This window comes from Oryctolagus cuniculus, chromosome 4 (assembly GCF_964237555.1).
Source record: "Oryctolagus cuniculus chromosome 4, mOryCun1.1, whole genome shotgun sequence".
NCBI lineage: Eukaryota > Metazoa > Chordata > Mammalia > Lagomorpha > Leporidae > Oryctolagus > Oryctolagus cuniculus.
In genome coordinates, this window is record NC_091435.1 from 113,525,739 (window position 1) to 113,549,789 (window position 24,051).

The following is a 24,051-nucleotide window of genomic DNA, read 5'->3' on the forward strand; positions in this document are numbered from 1 at the left end:
AAATACAGAAAAAAATCAATACAACAGAGGTTATGTTAAATAAGAGTAACATACAAATCCATACTGAAGATGAAGTAAGTAAAGCCAAACCATTAAAATTGTGAAAATTGTTACTTGTTGGAACCTACACTAGGATTTAGGTAATATATACAATTATTTTCAAGTAGATGATGTTGCTCTAACGTGTCTTTTTCATCAGTTCACTGTTCAATCAAAAACTCTACACATGTATATTTCTTACTATTATTGCTGCACACAATACTCTAACTATTATTGCTGCACACACTACTCTAACTGCAAAGCTGTCAGTCTCAAATGACTTACAGAATGAAAGGAAATAAGTGGATAGATAGCATTGTAAGAAGAAATAATGAGAATTAGACGATTCGTGAGTTGGCTCTTTTAATCAGCCATCCCAGCTAGCTTGCTAGCAACAAGGGACGGCTTCCAGTGGGGAAGGTCCCGAGGAGTGCCAGTATGGTCACTAGTGACCTCCGTTTTATCCGGGGCTGCAGTAGACAGTTGCTTGTTCTTCATTTTGGCTTTTGCCAGGTTGTAATCCCCAAGAAAGAAAGTAATTTTGCCCTTTCTACAAACATTTCCTTAAGAAATCTGAACCTCCATGCTTTTGTCCCAGATGAGGATACCTTGTTTTTAATTTTGCTTCTTCAGCTTCCTCTGGACTAGTTACTTTATCTTCCTTTTCCTTCTGCTTCTCTGTTGAAGCTATCTCGTGGACTTCTGCAGACAAAGAGGAGACACCAGGAAAACACAGGATTAGTGGGTGGCAAAGGCTGCCAGGCGCCACCTTAGGACCACCCCACCCCCCAGGCCCGCCCTAGCTCTCCCGGCACCCGCTTGGGCCACCTTCCTTGTGTTGAATTTAAAGCACTGTTGAGAGCCGGCGCCGTGGCTCAATAGGCTAATCCTCCACCTTGCGGCGCCGGCACACCGGGTTCTAGTCCCGGTTGGGGCGCCGGATTCTGTCCCGGTTGCCCCTCTTCCAGGCCAGCTCTCTGCTATGGCCAGGGAGTGCAGTGGAGGATGGCCCAGGTGCTTGGGCCCTGCACCCCATGGGAGACCAGGAAAAGCACCTGGCTCCTGGCTCCTGCCAGGATCAGCGCGGTGCGCCGGCTGCAGCGGTGGCCATTGGAGGGTGAACCAGCGGCAAAGGAAGACCTTTCTCTCTGTCTCTCTCTCTCACTGTCCACTCTGCCTGTCAAAAAAAAAAAAAAAAAAAAAAAAAAAATAAAGCACTGTTGAACTGCAATTAATGGTAGCAGAGATATACTCTGTGTGTGTGTGTGTGTGCGTGTGCTTGTAGTAGCATCTAAATTTTAAATTGGCGAGCTTAAACATAATAGTTTGTCTCTAAAATTTGAATGAAATTGTACAATTTTTAAAATATATGCTGTTCTGTTGGTATGCCTTATGTATACTCCCATCAAAATCCCACTAATAAAAATGTAACTGATAAACTCATCTTTACCAAGGTGACAAATATTGTATATGTGAAATGTTGTTTTGTTATGAAGTACTTTCATGAACAGTAAAAAGAATGACAAATTTTGACATTTTGGAAATCTATGTATTGCTGAGGAATAGACCTTATGGGGAAGTTTTGCGTATATGCATGTGTATTCCCTGTATTTAAAAACGTATGGCAAAAGTAAATGTCAACAGCACTTCCTGTAACCAAGTCCAATCTCACTTGAAAATCAAGAAGCAAAATGACAAAAGATACTGGAATGCAGGATAGTGAAGGAAGATATGTTTATGTTTTTGCCTTCTTTTGCATCCCTTGTTTCTCTCTCCCTTGCCTGTACTGTGATTTGGTCTTGATTTTCAGCTTCCCTTCTTTCCAGGCTGCTTCTTAAACATTTTGTACTTTGCTGTCCTTATAAATTAGCTATGGATATTCCATTTGTCAGGAGTGCTCTTCTATTCTTGGGCCCTTATGGAAATCCATCCCATCCTTTAAGACCTGGTACTTTCTGTGCGAAAGCTTCCTCAATCAAATGACACTGAAAGCGCTATCATTCATATTTTCATAGTTATTTATTTTCATCAATTCAATCACAATTATATTATCTGGTAACATAAATTCACTGTGCCTTATTGCCTCTATTAGATTGTGATTCTGTTGAGGAATGGAGATGGCTGTGTATTGTAACTCATGCAGAATGCTCAACAGTGCTATACACACAGTCATTACTCAAGCATCCCTTGAAAGGTAAATGACATTGATTCAACATGAATATGTCAGCAAACTTCAGACTCTGAAGGCAGTATCACTTTAGGACTTTCGAGATAATGAAATCCTATACAGGAAGTCCTATTTCTTCTATATCCTCACACTGCAATGAAGAATGAATATTTTTCTCTATTAACATTTTTGTTAAAAATGCAATAAATAAATCTAATCTTCCAAAATGGCAAACAAATAAACAAACCTGGCATTGTCAGGGTATGATTTAATAGATACCTCCAACCTTAATTGCTGCTTTGTATTATGAGTTACAATTTGAAGTAAAATGTTGTTAGTGTCAGCTAAAATATATGATAAAATGTAGAACATCATAATGTTGAACAATTAAGCCCTTAGAAGAGTCTAAGTTCTGTTTATAGTTTCCATCTGTATTTTTGTTGTTGTTAAGCTAAGAAAGCAATGCAAAAACTATATTCATTTTTGAAATGGATAGAGCTTCTAGATTTTGGCAGCTCTAATTTGTCTTGTAAAATTTCAGTGACATTTAAGTGTTTTGGTTTTGATGTGTGATGTATTCTTGAAAATTCCTTTGAAATGTATCCAAAATGCTTTTTAATGATGTTGGCATTTGCTGAAACTTTGTATACTTGGTATCTATATGTGTACATGTTGAATTTTTCATAAGGATTGTATTTGTTAGCCAATCAAGTAACTTCAGGTTCTTAAACTATATTGTTTGTTTCTGTACGTTTCCACATGGTTGGATGGAGATTTAGCTGAGTTTGTGCAAATGGAGTACAGAAGAGCTTAATTAATTCCTTTAACAATTGAGCCACTCCTTTGAATATATGCATATGCTGCTCTACTAACAAAACTCATGAACAAATAGATCCATTATTCTCACCATATAAAAAAAAAAAAAACTTAAGAAGGATCAAAACCTGAATTTAAGACCTGAGACTATGAAGTTACTGGAAGAAAAACTCAAAAGACTCCAAGACATTGGTGTACGGGATGACATCTTGGACCCTCAAAGTACAGACAACAAAAGCAAAACTAAACAAAATGGACTATATCAAACTCAGAAGATTTTGTATAACAAAGGAAATATTCATTAGAGACATCTAACAGATTGTGAAAAATATTCGCAAACCAATTATCTGAAAAGGATTAATATCCCAAACATATCAACAACTTAAACACTTAAAACAGCACCAAAATAAAGTTGAGAAATGGGCAAAAGACTGCAATAGAAAGTTTGCAAAAGAAGAAATACGGAGGCTGGCACTGTGGCACAGCGGGTAAAGCTGCCACCTGCAACATCAGCATCCCATATGAGTGCTGATTTGAGTCCCAGCTGCTCCTCTTTTGATCCAAACCCATGCTAATGTGCCTAGGAAAGCAATAGAGGATGGCATGAGTACTTAGGCCTCTGCACCCAGGTGAGAGACCCAGAACAAGCTCCTGGCTTCGGACAGGCCTAGCTCTAGCCGTTGTGGCAATTTGGGGAGTGAACCAGCTAATGGAGGACCTCCATCTCTTCTTTATCTCACTGTCTCTCTGTAACTCTTTCATGTAAAATAAAAAAAAAAAATCTTTTAAAAAAGAAGAAATACAAATGGCCAATAAATATATGAAAAAAGGCTCAACATCACTAGCCAGCCATCAGGGAAATGCAAATCAAATTATAATCAGATATCACCTCACTCCTGAAAGAATTGCTAAAATCCAAAACTGAGCGAATAACAAAAGCTAGCAAGGATGTGGACAAAGGGGAATGCTTGTACACTGTTGGTGGGGATGTAAATTAGTGCAGCTACTATGGAAAACACAGTGGAGATTTCTTCAAAAATTAGAAATAGACTTGTCATATGATTTAACAATCCCACAACTGGGCACATACCCAAAATTCTTGAGTATGTTGTATCAAAGAGACACCTGCACCACCATGTTTATAGCAGCACTGTTCACCATAGCCAAAATTTGGAAGTATCCAAAGATGAATGGATAAAGAAAATGTGGTATATAAACACAATGGAATATTATTCAGCTTTAAAAGAAAGAATGAAATTCTACCATTTGTAGCAAAATGAAAGCTTTGGAGGATAATATGTTTAGTGAAATAAGCCCAACCTAAAAAGACAAATATCACATGTTCTCATTTATATGTGGGAGCTAAAATTCAAGACACAAATAAAAAAGAAAGAAAAAAAAAGCAATGCCTGGGTGTATCAATATTGCTGCAAATACATTTTTGTAAAACTTTGTTTTACACCTTTCTCAAACCAATGCTTAGGAATGTTATGCTGTAATAATTTTAAAGATCTGTGACAACTTTAAAATTTAGTATACATGGATGAAATGAAAACTGAGTAGTTATTGTTTATAGTCATTGTCTATATTCCCATTAAACGGGGGTCTTTTTGCTTTTACATCTTAAACTTCTTGTGTCCTATGTTGTGCTGTGCATTGTTTTGAGTTCTCAATATAAAATATATTTGACAAAGTGAATAGAAAAGTGAAATAAGAGCTACAGCCATCATCTACAATTTTTAAATGGACATGCAGTAATTATAAACACTTATTAATATAATGTGATATTTTCATACATATTATACATATAGTGTAATCAAATCAGGGTAATGATCATATCTATCACTCATACTTGTACTATTTATTTATGTTGATGACATTAAAATCTCTCTTTAAGCTATTTGGATATCAAATGCATTACTGTTAACTATATTCCCTGCAGAGAACTAATTATGAACCCGAGGCTCCAAAGGGAAAATGTATTAGGAGAATCTAGGCTTGGTGGGCTTTTAAAACAGTGAAGAGTGAAATATAGTTCTGAATAAATGGTTTACATTTTAGATTCAGTGTAATCAGAGCTTGTGGATGGTGATTAGAACATGCTAGATGCACTTGGTTTGAGATACAGCTGGAGTGTGTGTGTGTGTGTGTGTGTGTGTGTGATGCAGTATTGTGGGTATTGCTAGACTCTTAGATCAATATTGTGCAGGTGGAAGTTGTATGGGAAAGGGGAGAGGCTGAGATTTAGGATCAAGGATCATTCTTCTTAAGGGAGTGATAACTTTTAGTACAAACTCTTTACCCTAAAACACTATGCATTTAGCTGCTGCGAATATGATTTTCCCTTAGTGACACAGACTTTCCTTAAGCATCATGTTCAAACTTCCACTTTGACTATGACCTTGTCTAAATATGATCAGAGTCAGTGAACTCAAAAGGCCTCCATAGCCTTGGCAACTCATGACAAGAGCCTAGGATGATTACTAACGCCATAAACAAGAATGTCAATTTGTTAAGTCAACAACAGGAGTCACTGTGCGCTTACTCCTCATGTAGGATCTATGCCCTTAATGTGCTGTACACTGTGATTGAATGCTGTAACTAATACTCATACAATATTTTACACTTTGTGTTTCTGTGTGGGTAAAAACTGTTGTAAGCTTTACTTAATATATGCTAAATTGATCTTATGTATATAAAGATAATTGAAAATGAATCTTGATGTGAATGGAAGGGGAGAGGGAGCGGGAGAGGGGAGGGTTGCAGGTGGGAGGAAAGTGATGGGGGGGAAGCCATTGTAACCCATAAGCTGTACTTTGGAAATTTATATTCATTAAATAAAAGTTAAAAAAATTCTCAAAATAATTTTGTTATAATCATATTAACATCCTTTATTATTTAAATTTAATTTAAATTTTAATTGTTTCAATATAGTTCATAGATACAATTCTAAGAATATAATGCTGTCTCCTTTCTCCCTCCCTTCTCTGCTCTCTCATCCTCCCTCCCTCTGCCTTTCCCCACTCTCTCTACACTTCTCAGATAACATACCTATAATTTACATTTCAGTCAATGGCTTCATGCTCCTCTAAATAAAGACTTTATGAAGAAAAAGCAAAAGACCCTAGTTAAGTGGAAATATTGGCAGGGCTATAAATAATAATCAAATGGAAAAATAACTGTTTAACCCATTTGCACTCAATGACAAAGCAATCACAGATTATTAAACTATTGCAGTGTACCGTTCTTAACCATTACTTTGACAAAGTATGACACAAAGTTTTACAAAACTATACTTGCAGCAATACTAATACACATAGGAATTTTTTGTTGTTTTTTATTCCTTTTTAAATTTTAGCTCACACATATAAGGGGAGCATGTGGTATTTGTCTTCCTGTTGCCAGCTTATTTCACTCATCATGATGTCCTCCAGTTGCATCCATTTTGCTTCAAGTGGTACAATTCCATTTTTTATAGCTGAATAATTTTCCTCTGTGTATATATGACACATTTTCTTTATTCATTCACATGAATATTTTATTATTCTTAATTTATTTGGCCTGTAACTTAGAACATTGCTAAGATACTTATTTTCGCATTTTTTTCTGTTTAGAAAATTAATTGGAGAAGCTTTGGAAATGATGAGAATATATTAATTAAATAATTAAAATTAAGTAATGATATAATTAATCATATGGTTAACCTATTATATGGGTGAAATTGTGTCTCTTTCCATTTCAGTATTCATATGTTGGAGTTCTACAGTCCAGTAACTCAGGATGTGATCTAATGTGGAAATTGGGTCTTTACAGTGGTAATCAGGAGAAAATGAAATCAGAAGGCTAGATCCTAATCTCACGTGACATTAGACATCTACCTTCCAGAATGGTGATACTATGCATTTCTGTTTAGGCCTCTTAGCTAGTGGTGTTTTACTGTGGCAATCCTTATCAGGACTGGAACTAATGTATTCAGTGCCACTGTATTTTGGAGGTATTTGGTATTTGGTATTTGGAGGTATTTGGTGTACTTCCTTTGAATCTACTTATATACACATCTGTGGGTACACAAACATGCATTCAATTTTATAGGCAACTATCTGTGTTAACATTATAAATGAAGCATTTATCTATCATTTAATTAGCATCCCATACTGAGTTTCACCTAAGTTATGAAAGGGTATAAGAAGGGTTAACTCTAGATCAATTTGTGTCCTGCTGCTTTTCTAGATTCTGATCTGAAAATAATTCTGGCCATTGCTGGGACCTATCACCACATTGTATCAATAACCGCATCATAGTCTATTTATATGAAATGGAAAGAATCACATTTCTTAGGTGTGTCCAGTCCCAAGCTGTCTTCACAGATGTGCCACTTGTGCATGTGTTCAGGGCCCACCCTTTGTACAATTCCTCCTAGAACTCCATTCCTGGTTTAGTGCTATTGTTTTCCTGTCATGCAACTTTTCACTTTGCACTGGAACCAGCAAATTGCATAGTTTATTCTACCCAGTTCCTCACTGTAGTACTAAGACAATCAGTGGATTCTGCCTACTCTGGAATCCCCAAATTCACTTTTGCTGTTCCTTGTTGTTAGTGGCTTCTCTGAGTCTTCTAATGTTTCATTCTTCAGAAAATGCTTCAGATATTCTTTTTTTTTTTTTTTTTTTTTTGACAGGCAGAGTTAGACAGTGAGAGAGACAGAGAGAAACGAGAAACGTCTTCCTTCCCTTGGTTCACCCCTCAAATGGCCACTACGGCCTGCGCTGTGCCCATTTGAAGCCAGGAGCTAGGTGCTTCCTCCTGGTCTTCCATGTGGGTACAGGGCCCAAGCACTTGGGCCATCCTCCACTGCCTTACTGGGCCATAGCAGGGAGCTGGACTGGAAGAGGAGCAACCAGGACAGAATCTGGCGCCCCAACAGGGACTAGAATCTGGGGTGCTGGCGCCGCAGGTGGAGGATTAGCCAAGTTAGCCACAGCGCCAGCCCAGATATTCTTGATTATGTGGCTTCTTTTAAATAGCAATTTCTGCCCCAGTGTTTGCATTTTCCCTAGTGACTTACTCTAGCTATCTTTCCATGATTTGATAAAATGTTATCATGAGTAAGATTTTTTTAAAAAAAGATTCTACTGTCATAATAGCAGAGAGACATAGGCATAGTCTTCAGTTAATAAAATATAAGTAGTCAATTTACTTCTAGTCCTATTATTCTAAGACTTGTTGTACTTTGAATTTCTGCTAATAGGAAAATAACTTATTATGAATTAGAAATGTGAGCTATGTCTGCTTGAATTTTTCTAGTGGCAAGTAATAGAAAATTCAGCTAGTGACTCAAAATAGTTCATGAATGATCTTATATCATAAGAAAATCAGAGACAAGGAGTATCCGCACTTGCTAATGCAGTTGTTCAGGGGCCTTATTGCTGGTACAATGCATATTTTCCAGTCTGCCTTGTTCTGCTTGTCGGTGAGCTCCTCATGGTTACCTGGGAGCTGCAGCATATCCAGGTATCACAGGCAGACTTGATGGCCTATAATGAAGAAGAGAAGATTTTCCTCCTGCACTTCTCATTTTCTTGACCACCAATTCTTTCTTATGAGCCTCACAACAAATCCTTCCATTTCCATTGACTAGAATTATATCATATCCCCATGACTCAAATACTCACAGTTAGGATGAATGAAGCCATCATGACTGGCCTGCCAGATAGAATTCCTTCCGGGGGTCTTGGGAATCCTTCAGATTTACAGAGGTTATAGTAACCTAATAACAGAAGAGAATTTGGGTCTATTGGAAAAGAGAGAAATTGGGAATTACTATAAGTTAGACAACAAACAATGTCTACCACCCTTAAAATTGAATATATGTAAAATCTACAGTAGAGAATCAGCACTCATGTGCATGTATGTGTGTGTGATCAAGCCAGAGAGGTTTTGCTTTCTCCTTCCCATTAAAATGACTAAACTGTTTTAGCATCAGCCTGGTAGATTGGAGCATGCAGTATCATAATCAAGTAGTGAATAAACAGCTGGCAGTGTGTGGGATGTCCATACTTATTTCTGGATGTGATTCCTGTCCTGAGGCACTGCTAAAGCACTGGGTAATGATTGCTGAATGGCCATTCATCCGAAGGAACAAATAATATGTGAATCTGCCTGGGGATACAACCAGCTAAAATTGGTGGAGTCATGTAATATGCATTTAGCTTGGTCAAGAGAGGAAGCCAGTCATAAGCTCAGGCAGGGTGTAATTGGCTCAGGACAAAAGAATAGATGAGATGATAAGGATTCTGGATAATATCCCCAACTCAGCTGATGCTACTTTCCTTCTTGGCCACTGTGTGGTACCTTTCAGGTACTTCCTTTGTTACAACATAGCAGTTGCACTGATGGCATAACAGTATGATACCACAATACAAAATAAAAATAACAAAGAAAAAATCTAGGAACCATGAGAGCTAGGGAAAATGTTAGGTGCCAAGAATTTCATTTTCTCAGTGTGCATTGCAATGCAAGCACTGGAGAGGATAATAGCCCCCTAGTGGCAGAAAGATGGAATGTTTATACTAACTGACAAAATGCAGGAACTACTAGACGTCCTAATTAAAGTCAGAAGCAAGATTTATTAGCAGGAATTTATGAAAACTGGCTGGGTGGCTAGAAGCCTCTTTATTTCTCTTTGTATCTGATTTTCTCTTTTTCAAAACCATAGGGTAGAAAAAAAGTATTAGTTAAAAGTAAAATGTGTAATTGCCAGTCATGACAAACTAAGATAAATAAATTCCTGCAGTAAATGATACACAGTTTATAGGAGAGTATTCCTACTCAGCAATTAATGAAATTGACTTAAATATTAGACCTCTAAATCAAAGGTCTAGGAAATGGCCTGTGAATACTTTTATGAATACTTGTACAGTACCTAGAATCCAGAGGGGCCTTCTTATACTGGTGGTGTAGGGCAGCGGTAGGATAGCAGTTTTATTTTCAGAATCCATTCCAATGTCCATGCTATATTTTTTGGATCAGCAATGTAATGGAGCAAGCAGCATTAAGCTTTCTTGAAATCCAGAATATATAACATAAGGAAATGTGTTTAAACTTGGGTCTAAGCTTTGTCAAGATGGCAGAAGGGAAAATACACAGAGGGCAGAAGGTGATGTCCACCTCTGAAGCTGGCTTTTTCTGAGATCTTCACATGGCCTTTATGATAAATATCTACACTTGTGTTCCACTGAACAAGAATGTGCCTTTGATACTGACATTATTATTTTTATTTCAGAGATCATTGTTGTCTTGGCTTTTGCCAGTGGCAGATCATTTGTTGCCATATCCAACATGCTATCTCTGAGAATTTATTTTTAGCCTTCTCTGTATTACACTGGTTTCCTGTCTTATCATCTCTCTCTGAATGTAATGATCATATCCTAAACCTGTATTCATTGGGCTTTTTTTTTTTTTGTATATTTCACTTATGTATTCCAAACAGCATAATTTCGCTCTTCTGACTAGGTTTGTGATTTTTGAAAACGTGTACAAGATGTCACATCACTGACTAGAAGTTTTCCAGGTTCATTTTTCATTTCCTTTTAAGATTGCATATCTCCTAATTTCTGAATTTGGGCTATTTTATAAAAGTGACAGATCAAATATTAATGTTTCCAGAGGATCAGTCAAAATTTAGTGTCAGAGGTCATAGCTACTTTCCTGCTGGTAAAGAATCTCCCTAAAAATAGAATAAGAGATTTCAGCCATTTTAAAACATGAGAGCATGCATCTTCCACATGGTGGGAAAGTCAAGAGGGGTTGTGTTGGTGGTAATTCCTTGTATGTGCTTCTATTGTTGCTCTTACCATGCTGTAATAATATTGGAACTATTTGCTTACATGGCTAACTTCTTTCTAATTAGTCTGTGTCCAGAGGGAGAGTCCATATCCCATTCATTTTATCTTCTAGAAGCCCAAATCACACAAACACAGTACTGGTAGAAGAGTGGATGTTTAATGAATATGTACCGAATGCATGAAGAATACAGAAGAGATGCTTTGTCATTTTGTGCTCTGGAGGAGAGATTTTGGTAAGGGAAGTATCTCCTGGGACAAAGTCCCAGGTTGAAGCTTCAGGGCGAAGAGGCAAGAGAATGGGCTTAGCCAAGATTATTTCCCACCTGCTATGAAGCTGGTGTGGGGGACCCTCTATCATCCTGAATAGGTCAGAACCCCTGGGTAGTCACCTTCTTGACTTCCTGTTCTAAGCTGACACTCAGTTGGGAGTGAAACTGAGACCAGTTTCTACTTCAACTACTTGTCACCGAAGAGTTCTCAGTGTGCTGTAACAACTATCACAGACAGCAGCTCTTGTGTTGAACCCTTTGCTCTGAAGGCTCCGATAGCATTTACATTGCTACTCAGAGTTACAGTCTCACACTGTTCTCATAACAAAAATCCCTCAGGTAAAGGGGCTAATTAAATATACATGGGTTTTCCTTTTGCCAAAGGACAGCCAAATACCACTTCCTTCACATTTGCTTAAGGACAAGAGTATTTCAGTTTCAAAAAGGAATGTGTTTTGTTCTAAAATAAAATGTGGCACCTATGAAATCATATAAGATGTAATTTAAGGAAAACCAGCTCGGTATTATAACAGGATTTTCTTATCAAGCTCTCTCCAGATGCTGCAGCTGTCACTTAGGCCATGCCAATGTCTGGTGTCATGCCAGTTTGATGCAAGTTGGTTCCACTTGTCACCCCTTCAATTTCCCAGATGGCCTCAATTTTAAAGGGCATATTAGCATTATCATAGCCATCTTAAAGATGTGTCTTGGCTTGACTTTAAGCCCGTTTTGTTTCTAAGCCACAAAGTATAATGAAATACCACTGAGATAAAAAGGATTTTATTGTCTATATATGACATCAAATGCTCTAATCTTTGACCAGAGAAATTGAAGATTTTTAAAAAGGTTGTTCTATGAGATACACTGCAGTGTAGCATCAAAGAGAAAGAGAGATGCTTTTAGAACATACTGGTTTAAATAACAGGTAGGGGGGTGCTTTCCCTTGCACATTTTGAAAAACCCCATGCCTGTTTTGTGCACAGAAATAGTCTGTAAAAGACTACAGAACTGTGCGACAAAAATAGAAAATTCTGAAGACATAAATGCAGTCCAAATTAAATTATTAAACAGTAAAATTACTTGATCTGTCAATTATTAATAGCAAATCTCTAGCTTGCTTAAAATACAGATGTTTACCTCAGCACTTTCAGATGCCTTCCGTTTGGAAGATGTTTTGTTGCCTTAATATTATAACATCCAATTTTGTGATAAGGATGTTTGCTTCAGATGAAAGGAAGTCTCCAAGAGACTATTAATTGGCAATAACATTATCTGGCACTCTAAGTCGTGTTCTCTATGTTTGCTTAGAAATTTAGAACTTTAGTTTTTCTTATACACAGAATGGGAATAATGATATCTCCTTCGTGGGTTTGCAGTGAAGCCCAATGGTAGGTAATAGTTTAACAACACGCAGAGGACTTGGTACTCCATAGTTACTGGACTTGCTCTTGTTATAAGAAACACACGAATATGCCTTTTGGAAATATATGATAGGAAAACTTGTTTACAATTGGTTGCATGGATCCAGTTAATTGGGAGAGTTAATCTAAATTTATTTAAAACTCATTAGGACTCTGAATTGTATTATGTAGAGACAGCCAACCTTTGCCTCGCTAGAGGACAAAAGAGGGCTGTGTGTATTTCCTGTAATACAATCAAAGTGAAGTTTTGAGCTGGAAAATCTTCAGATCTATTAGTCCCCAGTCCACCATTAGAACAGAATAGGTCCTCAATCTGCTGCGTGTATAATTGTGCACTGCCCTCATTTGGTCTTGGAACAGAGAATGGCACCATTTCTCAAAAGGACGGAGCAAGGCAGAGGGTTGTTTGGTCAGATAGCGAAATAAATTTTTACGTATTAAATAATTAGTTTTGCAAGAGACATTAAATTACTTTTGCACAATTGAGTTGTGTGTCTAGATCTGTGTTTTATAAAGATGATGCCTTCAGCTGCACCATGCATGCATGCATGTACTGAAGCAAAGAGAAACACACAGGGGAGGAAAGAAAGTACAAAAAGCAGTTTGAAGGATAAATTGTTGGCACGTACTTTCCACATTCTTCATAGAGAAAAATGGCAGAAGATGGCGATGGTGGTTAAAAGATTTTTTTTTCTGAATGTCGATTTGAATTCTAGTTTTACTATTACTGCCTGTGGAAACTTGGGCAAGTTACCTGAATTCTCTATAATCATGACTCAGCTTCTCTTCTTCATGTTTAAAGCATTGGTAAGGATATCATAGGATTCCTGTGATGACTAAATTCATAGATTTAAATGTATTGAAATCATGAAATGTTTCTTGAATACTCTAACATAAATTGCATAAGAATATCATTTTAGGTGATTGACACTGCCTTTCTTGTCTTAGGAGGGAGAAGAGTAGTTTACATTTTAAATTGGTGCAGAATCAATCTAAATTGCTTACAGTTCTTAAAACATTGTAACAATCCTTTTTTTCTATTTGCAATTTGAGATCTATATTTAAATCATATGATAGTGATTGGTGCTTGGTACAGTGGTTAAAACAATTTGAAATACTTTTATCTCATATTGAAGTGCCTGGGTTTCAGTCCCACCGCCTATTTAAATCCAGTTTCCTGCAATGCACACTCTGGAAGGCAGGAGGTGATGGCTAAAGTATGTGGGTCCCTGTCACCCACATGGAAGGCCTGAATTGAGTTCTGGGCTTCTGACTTTGGACTGACCTGACCCCAGCTGTTGAAGGCATTTGGGAATGGATGGATGATCTCTCACTCCTCTCTCTCTTTCCATCTCTTGTTCTTGCTCTTGTCCTGTATGGATTTCAAAACAAAGTAAAAATAAATAAATTTTAATTATTTTTATTTATGAAAGCAGTAGATTATACGTATTCACATTATGAATCTTGGCAACCCCACAAAGAGAAATTCAACTTTTCCATGTATCCATTTGATAGTTCTGGTCCCGTGGAATTGTTAGCTGGTTAAACAGGAGTACAGTATGTGAAGGTTCCTAAGGAATGAGTACTGCTGTACTCATCTTTATGCCTTGATTTTCACTGTAAGGGAAGAAAGGGTGAAATGCTTAGACAAAAACCTTACCAAATTTGATACAGAGTTACTTTTCAAATAGAGTGGAGCAAGAGTTCCTCCAAGCCATAGGCTCTGTCTGGGCAACTCACGTTTGGAGGGTTCAGCCAGATGGATTATTTTCTTCCATTGGATGTGATTGCTCCAACATGAGCCACCCTAATGTTTAGCATCGTTGTTAGTTTTCACTCTGCTTGTAACCAGCAGTGAGATCTTGCACAGGTCTTGGCTTTCATATTAGGATGTTGTAGACAATAATGCCTTCCTTATTTCATTTCTAAGGTTATTTTGTAAGAACAAAATATTTTGTGAAGCCCTACAAATATCTAGAATTTTAGCCCTATGTCAACTTCTTACCACCAGAGGTCAGAATTGTGGTAAAATCATCTGCTTTCTTCACAAGAACATAACTGCTTGGCGCAAGGCAAAATCAGCAACTTGCAAGCTGATCTTAGTTGAACTTTTTGATCCTTTTATTTATTTATTTTAAACCTATCTCACTCTTATCTTGACATCTGTTAAAAGAAGGTGAGAATATCCACCTTCTGAGGAATGTATAGAGAATTATCTCATTCAGGTATCTGAAAGTGATAAGGAATGAGTTCTCTGTCACGTCTCATTTCAGATGCTTTCTTTATAGAACGATTTTCCACATTCACAAATGCTGATGCCCAAACTGCTTAGATGTATTTGTGGGCTTAATGGGAATGCTCTTAGGATCAGAATGGGGGTTAATATCCACAGTGTTTCCTAGCTATTATGATTATTAATTTTACAGTGCACAACTGTTCATAGCGACTTTACTTATAATATCCCTGAACTGTGGTCAGTCCCGATATTCTTTAAAGAGTGGATGGTCAAACTATGCTTTAGCCTTTTCATGGAATATTGCTTGGTAATTTATAGCAATCAAACTACTGATGTAGGCAACGAGGTGGATGAGTCTCTAGGAAATTATAGGTTGAAATAATCCAGTCTCAAAGGTTTCATATTGTTTTGATTGCTTGATTCTATTTATACAACATTTTGAAATGATAAAATTTTAGAAAAAGAGTATCCACCTACCTTTGATGGTGTTCAGAGACTCTTCAGGGGGAAGGGAGGAACTGGATGGAAGTGGACGTGGTTATAAAGAAGCACAATTGGAGATTCTTCTGGTGTTGGAAGTGTTCACTCTATTGATTGAGTGGTAGACCCCAGATTTGCACACATGTCAAATTGTATAGAACTTAATACACATGAATTCAAATAGAAGTTGGGAATTTGAATAAGACCACTAACTTGTACCAATGTCAATATTCTGGTTGTACTATTATATTGCAAGGATACTTCAAAAAGTTAATATAAAATGGAATTAAAAGATAAATTGGTTTTGGTACAAAAATTTTTGAAATCCACACATAGTTTTTCCATAACACACACTTTCAATGAACTTTTTTTCTTTTTCTTTTTATTAATTTAAAGATAACAGATTTCATGTATTTCGTAGATACAGTTTTAAAAAGATAACCATACTTCTTTCCCTCCTCCTCTCCCTCCTCCTCTCCCTCCCAAAGTCCCCTCCTTCATTCACCTCATTTCCTTTCATTTATTTTTACAAAAACATAATTTTAATCCACTCTATAATCACCAAATTAGTTCATCACTAACCATAACATATAAAAAGTAGGAAGACTACAGCTCCACAGGAGTATAAACAAGGGCTAATAACAACAATCATGTCACAAAGTACCTATCATGCTTAGCTATTTTGATAAGCATCTTCTCTGTTTCATATATCCAGGCTGGCTTTTGAAAAATGTCCTTTCTTGAGTAGTCTAATTCTTCTATAAATAGAAAAGATGTAATAGACTCATTTGTTTATGTTTTCATTTTATTTTTACATATTCAAAGTTCTAATTACAAAACAACAGTTCAATAATGACAAATGGGATTCTGTCCCAGGCCAATTTCCATTGGCAACCATTTTCAACTCATCTACCTGTTAATTTTTATGGAAAATATTACTGTTAAAATGACTTCTATTGTAATCAGATTTTCTTTTTTACTTGATTTGCTTGGCAAATCACAGTCTAGTTTTCTGCAAACCTGAACCTATTTGATAATCATTTCTTCCAGTTTTTCTTTCTCCTGATGATAACCCAGAAACTACTGTCTGGCCTGCAACCAAGTTGTCTCCCAAGTTTTTGTTATGTGCTCTTGGTGATTTTGTTTATCTCCCTTCTTGTATTGGTCCTTGGTTTTTTGATTCCCATGTCTTCCTCATTATTGATTTTCTCTAACTTCTCTAGTTGATGAGTGAAATTTCAGTGCTCTCTTTGTTTTTGCATTCTATCCTTAAAACTGCTAAACCACTTGTTTGTAACAACTAGTGTATGTGCTACTATGATCATTTGTGTGGAAATGGAGAGAAAGAACTAGACATGTCAGTTACAGAAATAATATCTTTCTTGCAATAGGTTATTGATTTGATAATGATAGTAACTATGGTATTCATTTGAGTCTTTATATTGTACCCAAACTGCTCAGTGGATGGGTCCTCTTGTCAAAGCTCTGTAACTTATATTTGTTATGATTTTCCATTTTGACATGATAGTTGCTATATTCTACGTTATTTGTAACTCATCTTGGTTAGTTAAAAGGACTTCTAGAATTTTTGTGTGGTAATACATTGTAGGTGTAGCTACAAAGAAAACATCTGATAGCAAGCAAAAAGAAGGCATAAAGATCTATTTTTGTGAATATCCGTTATGTTTACAGAACTCAAAACTTAAAATGACAACTCTTAATCAAAAAGAGAAGCATTTTTGCTAAGCAATGATAAATCTATCTATAATCTAAAGAATTAATTTTTGCAAAAAGTTGCAATAGTGAATATTATTCTATTGTTTCCATGTCATAGCTTTGGTGCAATTAGAAAATATCAGATTAAGAAATATGAGGGCATAGTCACTAACAATGTAGTGTTTTCTCTTAAATATGTTAAATGCTATTGCAATTTTTAAAATATTTATTTTATTTATTTGAAAGGCAGAGTTAAAAAGAGAGAGAGGGAGAGACAGGGAGAGAGAGAGAGAGAGATCTTCCATAAACTAGTTTACTTCCTAAATGGCCGCAATATCTGGCAGGGCGAGGCTGAGGTCAGGAGCCAAGAGATCCTTCCTGGTCCCCCACATTGGGGCAGGGACCCAAGGACTTGAGTCATCTTCTGCTGATTTCCCAGGCACACTAGCATGGACCTGGATCAGAAGTGGAGCAGCCAGGACTCAAGCCAGTGTGCAAATGGGATGCTACACCACAGCATCAGCCCCAACATTGGAAGATTTTTCTCAGGAATATTACTAGATGCACAGTGTGTAGAGAAAGCCACACCATGAGAGCTGTCTGAATAGTTTCCTTGTATTATTTTTTTCTTTAAATTCTTGTGTAGCTTAGAACAGTCTGACATGTGGAAAGGAATGGATTAAAAACATTTTACCTTTGGGGAAGTTGTTGTGGTGTAGCAGCTTAAGGCACTACTTGGGGAGCCCATATCACATGTTCAAATGTTGGTTCAAATGGGGAGCAGTGCACACAGCAGACTCATAGAATAACAATTGCTTTCAGTAACACTCTGACCTCAAAATCAGCCCTTAAGTCTGATTCAACCCTGGATGGCTGAAAAGCCCATGACAGCATTTAAAGCTCAGAAAGCCAAGACATTGTGGCAAAAAAATGTCCTACATGAAGGATCTCTGTGAGTGAGACCCCAGTGGAAAGAAATGGTCATCAAAGAAGGAGGTACCTTTCTCTAAAGTGAGGAGAGAACTTCCACTTTGCTTATGGCCTTGTCTAAATACTGACAGAGTTTGTGGATTCAAAAGGCTTCCATCGCCTTGGCAGCTCATGGCAAGAGCCTTAAGTGGTCATGGACATCATACATAAGAGTGTTAATCATTTAAAAAAAAAATGGGAGTCACTGTGTGCTAACTCCCGGTGCAGGATCTCTGTCCTCAATGAGTTGTATTATGAGAGTTTACTGTAAAACTAGCTCTCAGTTTTTTGTTTTTGTTTTTTTTTTTTTGTGAGTGCATGCATGTGTGAATTACTGAAATCTTTATTTAGTATGGAGTTGCCATTCTGTGTACAAAGTTAATTGAAAATAACTCTTAATGGAGAATGGAACTGGAAGGGGCAAGGGAGGAGGAGAAGGAGGGGTGGGAGTGTAGGTGGGAGGGCAAATATTGTGGGAAGACTATTTTCCTAAAATTGTGCTTATTAAAGTTGTAATCTTTAAAAAAATTAATTAATTAAAAATGCTGATTCAAATCCTGGAAACATTGTTTTCAATTCAGCCTCCTGCTAATGCATCCTGGGAGGAAGAAGATGATGACTCAAGTGCCTGGGCACCTGCCATCCACATGGGACCTCCTGCTGGAGTTCCAGACTTCTGGCTTCAGCCTTTCCAGCCTCAAATGTTGTGGGCATCAAAGAGTGAATGAGAAGAAGGAAGATCTGTCTTTCTCCTTTTTTTATTTAGTAAATTTAAATTTCCAAAGTACAGTTAATGGATTACAATGGCTTCCCCCACCCTTAATTTCCCTCCCACTCACACCCCTCCCATCTCCTGCTCCCTCTCCCATTCCATTCACATCAAGATTCATTTTCAATTATCTTTATATACAAAAGATCAGTTCAGTATATATTAAGTAAAGATTTCATCAGTTTGCACCCACACAGAAACACAAAGTGTAAAATACTGTTTCAGTAGTAGTTATAGCATTACTTCACATTGGACAACACATTAAGGACAGATCCCACATGAGAAGTAAGTACACAGTGACTCCTGTTGTTGACTTACCAATTCGACACTCTTGTTTATGGCGTCAGTAATCTCCCTAAGCTCTAGTCATGAGTTGCCAAGGCTATGGAAGCCTTTTGAGTTAACTGACTTCGATCTTATTCTGACAGGGTCATAGTGAAAGTGGAAGTTCTCTCCTCCCTTCAGAGAATGGTACCTCCTTCTTTGATGGCCCTGTTCTTTCCACTGGGATCTCACTCACAGAGATCTTTCATTTAGGTGTTTTTTTTTTTTTTTTTTTTTTTTTTTTTTTTGCCAGGGTGTCTTGGCTTTCCATGCCTAAAATACTCTCATGGGCTCTTCAGCCATATCTGAATGCCCTAAGGGCTGATTCTGAGGCCAGAGTGCTGTTCAGGACATCTGCCATTCTATGAGTCTGCTGTGTATCCTGCTTCCCATGATGAATCGTTCTCTCCCTTTTTGAATCTATCATTTAGTATTAGCAGACACTAGTCTTGTTTGTGTGATCCTTTTTACTCTTAGACCCATCAGTGTGATTAATTGTAAACTGAAATTGATCACTTGGACTAGTGAGATGGCAGTGGTACATGCCACCTTGATGGGATTGTATTGGGATCCCCTGGCATGATTCTAACTCCACCATTTGGGGCAAGTCTGATTGAGCATGTCCCAAATTGTACATCTCCTCCCTCTCTTATTCCCACTGTTATATTTAACAGGGATCACTTTCCAGTTAAATTTAAACACCTAAGAATAATTGTGTGTTAATTACAGAGTTCAACCAATAGTACTAGAACAAAACAAAGAAAAACTAAAATCGATAAAGTATTACATTGTACATCTTTGTCCTTCTTTGTCACTCTACCTTTCAAGTAGATGACAATCAACAAAAACAAACGTTTTAAAATAATTAAAATATTTTCATTTTTATTTTAAAAATAATCTTCCCATGATACAAAGTAGCAAAGAAATACTGCCAATATTCTTAGCATAAGAATAAAAATGGAAAGGTGGTCGCTGAATGCAGTCTCACAGCCTGAGGCTTTCATCAATGCAATTAAATAAATTTTTGTTGAAGTCTTACTGCATATGCCTCATTTTTTATTTTCTTAAACTTTTATTTAATAAATATAAATTTCCAAAATACAACTTTTGGATTATAGTGACTTTTCCCCCCATAACCTCCCTCCCACCTGCAACCATCCCATCTCCCACTCTCTCTCCCATCCCATTCTTCATCAAGATTCATTTTCAATTATCTTTATATACAGAAGATCAACTTGGTATATACTAAGTAAAGATTTCATATATTTTATATATAGAACTTTGTTATGTTCTCTACAACAAGAATCACCCATATGATAAGAAAAAATTCTCCACTCTCAAGATGGCTACAATCTAGTGTTGCTGACCAAATGTACACAGTCACAACAAAACAGAAGGCAAAGCTCCATGGTACAGAACTTAGCAAGTATTAGGGCTGCATAGCGATGAGAAAGTTAAATGTTAACCAGGGAGCTTCAGAAAACCTCCAAGGCAAGAAAGATTTAGTGCTTTCAGTGAGTGGTAGCAGGTCATTCACAAGGGAAAGGATGAAGCTTATGAAATGTCTCACATTTACATGACTTTTCAGCCTCCACAGTTCTGAAAGATTGCTTTTACACTATAATTACACTATAATTATTATTATTGTCCATTTTAAAGAAAAGGAATGTGAAGTGTTAGAACGCCTGAATGACTTTATTAAGGTTATAATTGTTACAAGTGGTTAGAGATAGCATAGTTGAAAAACGATTCCCAAATCTAATCTGATGATGGTTTTAAATATAATCTGCTCTTACTATGTTATGGTTGGCAAAGACCTAGAAATGTCAGTCTCACCAAATGTGATTTTGTGTGCAGGAGCAGAGTGTTTCTTTGATTATAAAGTATCCCTGCAATGATTCTTTAAAAATATTTGCTACAGTGATGGTTTATAAGACTGCTTCCAAACCTTCCATGTCATCAGGTAGATTCAGAAGGATATTTTAAGAGTACACATTCCAGCACCAATCATCACTATACATCCCCATCTATTTTATTTGAGAAACTATTTCTAGTGGCAAAAGATCAGTATTTTTAATTGCTTCTCTAGGAGCTAGAATCATCTGCTAGAAATGGAATAGACCATTCAAAAAAGTAAAATGAGAAATATAATTATTTTCATCATCCATTTCCAATATAAAATTTTGTATCACATCACCTCTACATATAACTAATGAAACTTTTTGATGAAACCTTAGGTGACAATGTCACAAGATTTAAAACTGGAAATATCTGATTAGTTACCGCTTTCAGCTAAGAATGCACACACTCATATCTCAATGATTTTTACTGAAGAATTCTGTCAGGTCCAGGAAGATTCTTCAGTTATTTGACTCTTGGTATATCTCATGAAAACTCTTTATTTGTAAATACAGGACCTGTCTGATTTAAGAAGGAAAAACAACTATGACAACATTTATGTAATGCATATTTTTAAAAGCAAATTTTTCTTCTTGCGTATAGTGCAGTTGATTTACCCACCTACATAAATTATAGAAATGATAAGAAAAATTTTGAAGTCACTGGAAATAAAAAAGATATAGAATAAATGACTTCAGAATAAATTATAACAGGAAGTAGCAAGCAAGCAACCCACCACTAACCACATGCTTCCCTCTGATTTAAAATGCATCAGGCATGGATTCAGTCTCAGTCTGGGAACTGTATCATCCAATCAAAACACTTGCATGATATTAACTGAGTGATTTCTTTTCTCTAGGCCTCTTTCCCATGGCTCAAAATATGGATTACATAGTTTCATAAATTGTAATAAGTGATTTAGTGATTTGATATGCAGATAATGAGATGGTAATGATGATGATGTCTGAGACTCAAGATTACCCAGAGTGCCTTAATAAAAATGCAAACACAAAACCTCCCATCAGACAGGTGCAAAACGGATCTGTATATGGAGATGGTATATGAAAAATGGTGTAATTCTGTAACTTCTTAACTATTTCTTTACAAGTATGATTGGTTGATGTTTACTAATATTGAATGATAAACATTTATTTGAAAAAGTAATTTTAAAACTCTTGATCACACTCTGAAGACATGGCTGATGCTATTCCAGACTATGATAAACGACACTTATTCCATTTCTCACTTTGTCATTTTTCTTTGTGATCTTTGATAAATTATTTTGCTTTATTTCAAAAATGTTTTTATTTATTTCATAGGCAAAGAGACTTAGGGATACAGACAGACAGAGAGCCTCAGGGATCCCAAATACTTGAGGCATCAATGCTGTTTCCCTGGATCTGCATTGTCAGGAAGCTAGAGTCAGGAGCTGGAGCCAAGAATCAAACCCAGGCACTTTGATATCCAATGGGGATTTTTCAACTGGCATTTTAGCTATAAGTCCCATCCTGATATTACCCATACTCACTAATGTAGCAGGGTTATCTGGATTATTTATCATTGAATTTAGAGAAATAGCTCTCATTACCCGATCCATAGTAAGAATTCAAGCTAGCATTCATCATATATTTATTTCAAACTCTATAATATTCATTTCCATCTTTATTAAATGTCACTTGGAGTGAGTATAATTTTTTATGTTGGTGTATAATCCCACATGATTATTCTCCTTACTTACTATTATAAACTGAGTTGGGTTATCCTGAAGCATAGATGTTGAAATCTTAAATCTTAACCCTCAGTATCTCAGAATGTGACAATATTTTGAGATGGAGTTTTTAAACAGGGGAGTGAGTTAAAATGTGGTCATTTTTGTAAGCCATAATCCACTATGACTGGTTGCCTCATTTAAAAAAAAAGCATATTTGAGCATGGACACATTCAGAGGGAAACCCATGTGTTGATACAGGGATTAGTCATCTACAAACCAAGGAGAGAGGCCTTGAACAGACCTTTGTCTCATAGCCCTCAGAATAAACCAACTGTGAAGGAACCTTGACGTCAGAGTTTTACTCTTCACAAATATGAGGAAATTAATTTTTGTTGTTTAAGGCACTGAGTCTGTTGTACTTTGTTAATGCAGCTACAGTAGAGATCCAGTTAGACAAGCTGTTTGAGTGCTAAGTTTTGCAAGGCTTAGCTTAGACATTGCAGCAAGCTGTGTACTCATCCTCTCCTTTTCCCATGTGATGTAGCATCCTGGATTCCATGGGCATAAAGGTGCTCTTTGATGGACAAGACCTTCAAGGCTTCCACAACAGTTGTGAAGTACCAGGGAACTCTCACTCCGAGGGCAAAGGTTGTGCATGTAGTCTGCCCACAGTTATGCTCCAGGAATTTAGGCTTGTAATTAAGGCGATCATTTCCCTCCCTTCCTGGCTCAGAGATTAACCAAAAAGTTGAGCACATTATCTAAGCTATGAAGATATTTTCAAATACGCACTGGATATAAAGAGCCTTTATTGACTGGCGCCACGGCTCACTAGGCTAATCCTCTGCCTTGCGGCTCTGGCACACCGGGTTCTAGTCCCGGTCGGGGCGCCGGATTCTGTCCCGGATGCCCCTCTTCCAGGCCAGCTCTCTGCTGTGGCCAGGGAGTACAGTGGAGGATGGCCCAAGTACTTGGGCCCTGCACCCCATGGGAGACCAGGAGAAGTACCTGGCTCCTGCCATCAGATCAGCGCAGTGCGCCGGCCACGGAGGCCATTGAAGGGTGAACCAACGGCGAAGGAAGACCTTTCTCTCTGTCTCGCTCTCTCACTATCCACTCTGCCTGTCAAAAAAAAAAAAAAAAAAAGCCTTTATTTATCTGACTCTGGAGTTGAGTCAGATAAATAAAGGCTCAAGATCTTTTTGCACAGAGGTAGGCCAGTCTCACAAAAGAAGCAACAGTGACAGATAAGACAAAGAGACTCGAATATATTCATATTTCCACAAATTAAGCTTCAATCCTACTCTTCTAGGATTGGTTATTTTAAGCAAGATATATGTCATCATATTCATGAAAAACACAACTAATACAGGGTATACACAATTTTTGGG

General features: G+C 37.0%; 1 pseudogene; it reads right to left on the bottom strand.

Annotated features, from left to right (window-relative positions):
* Positions 1-402: 402 nt before the first annotated feature.
* LOC127482815 (cAMP-regulated phosphoprotein 19 pseudogene) overlaps positions 403-24,051 on the bottom strand; it is a 77,722-nt pseudogene continuing 54,073 nt past the window's right edge.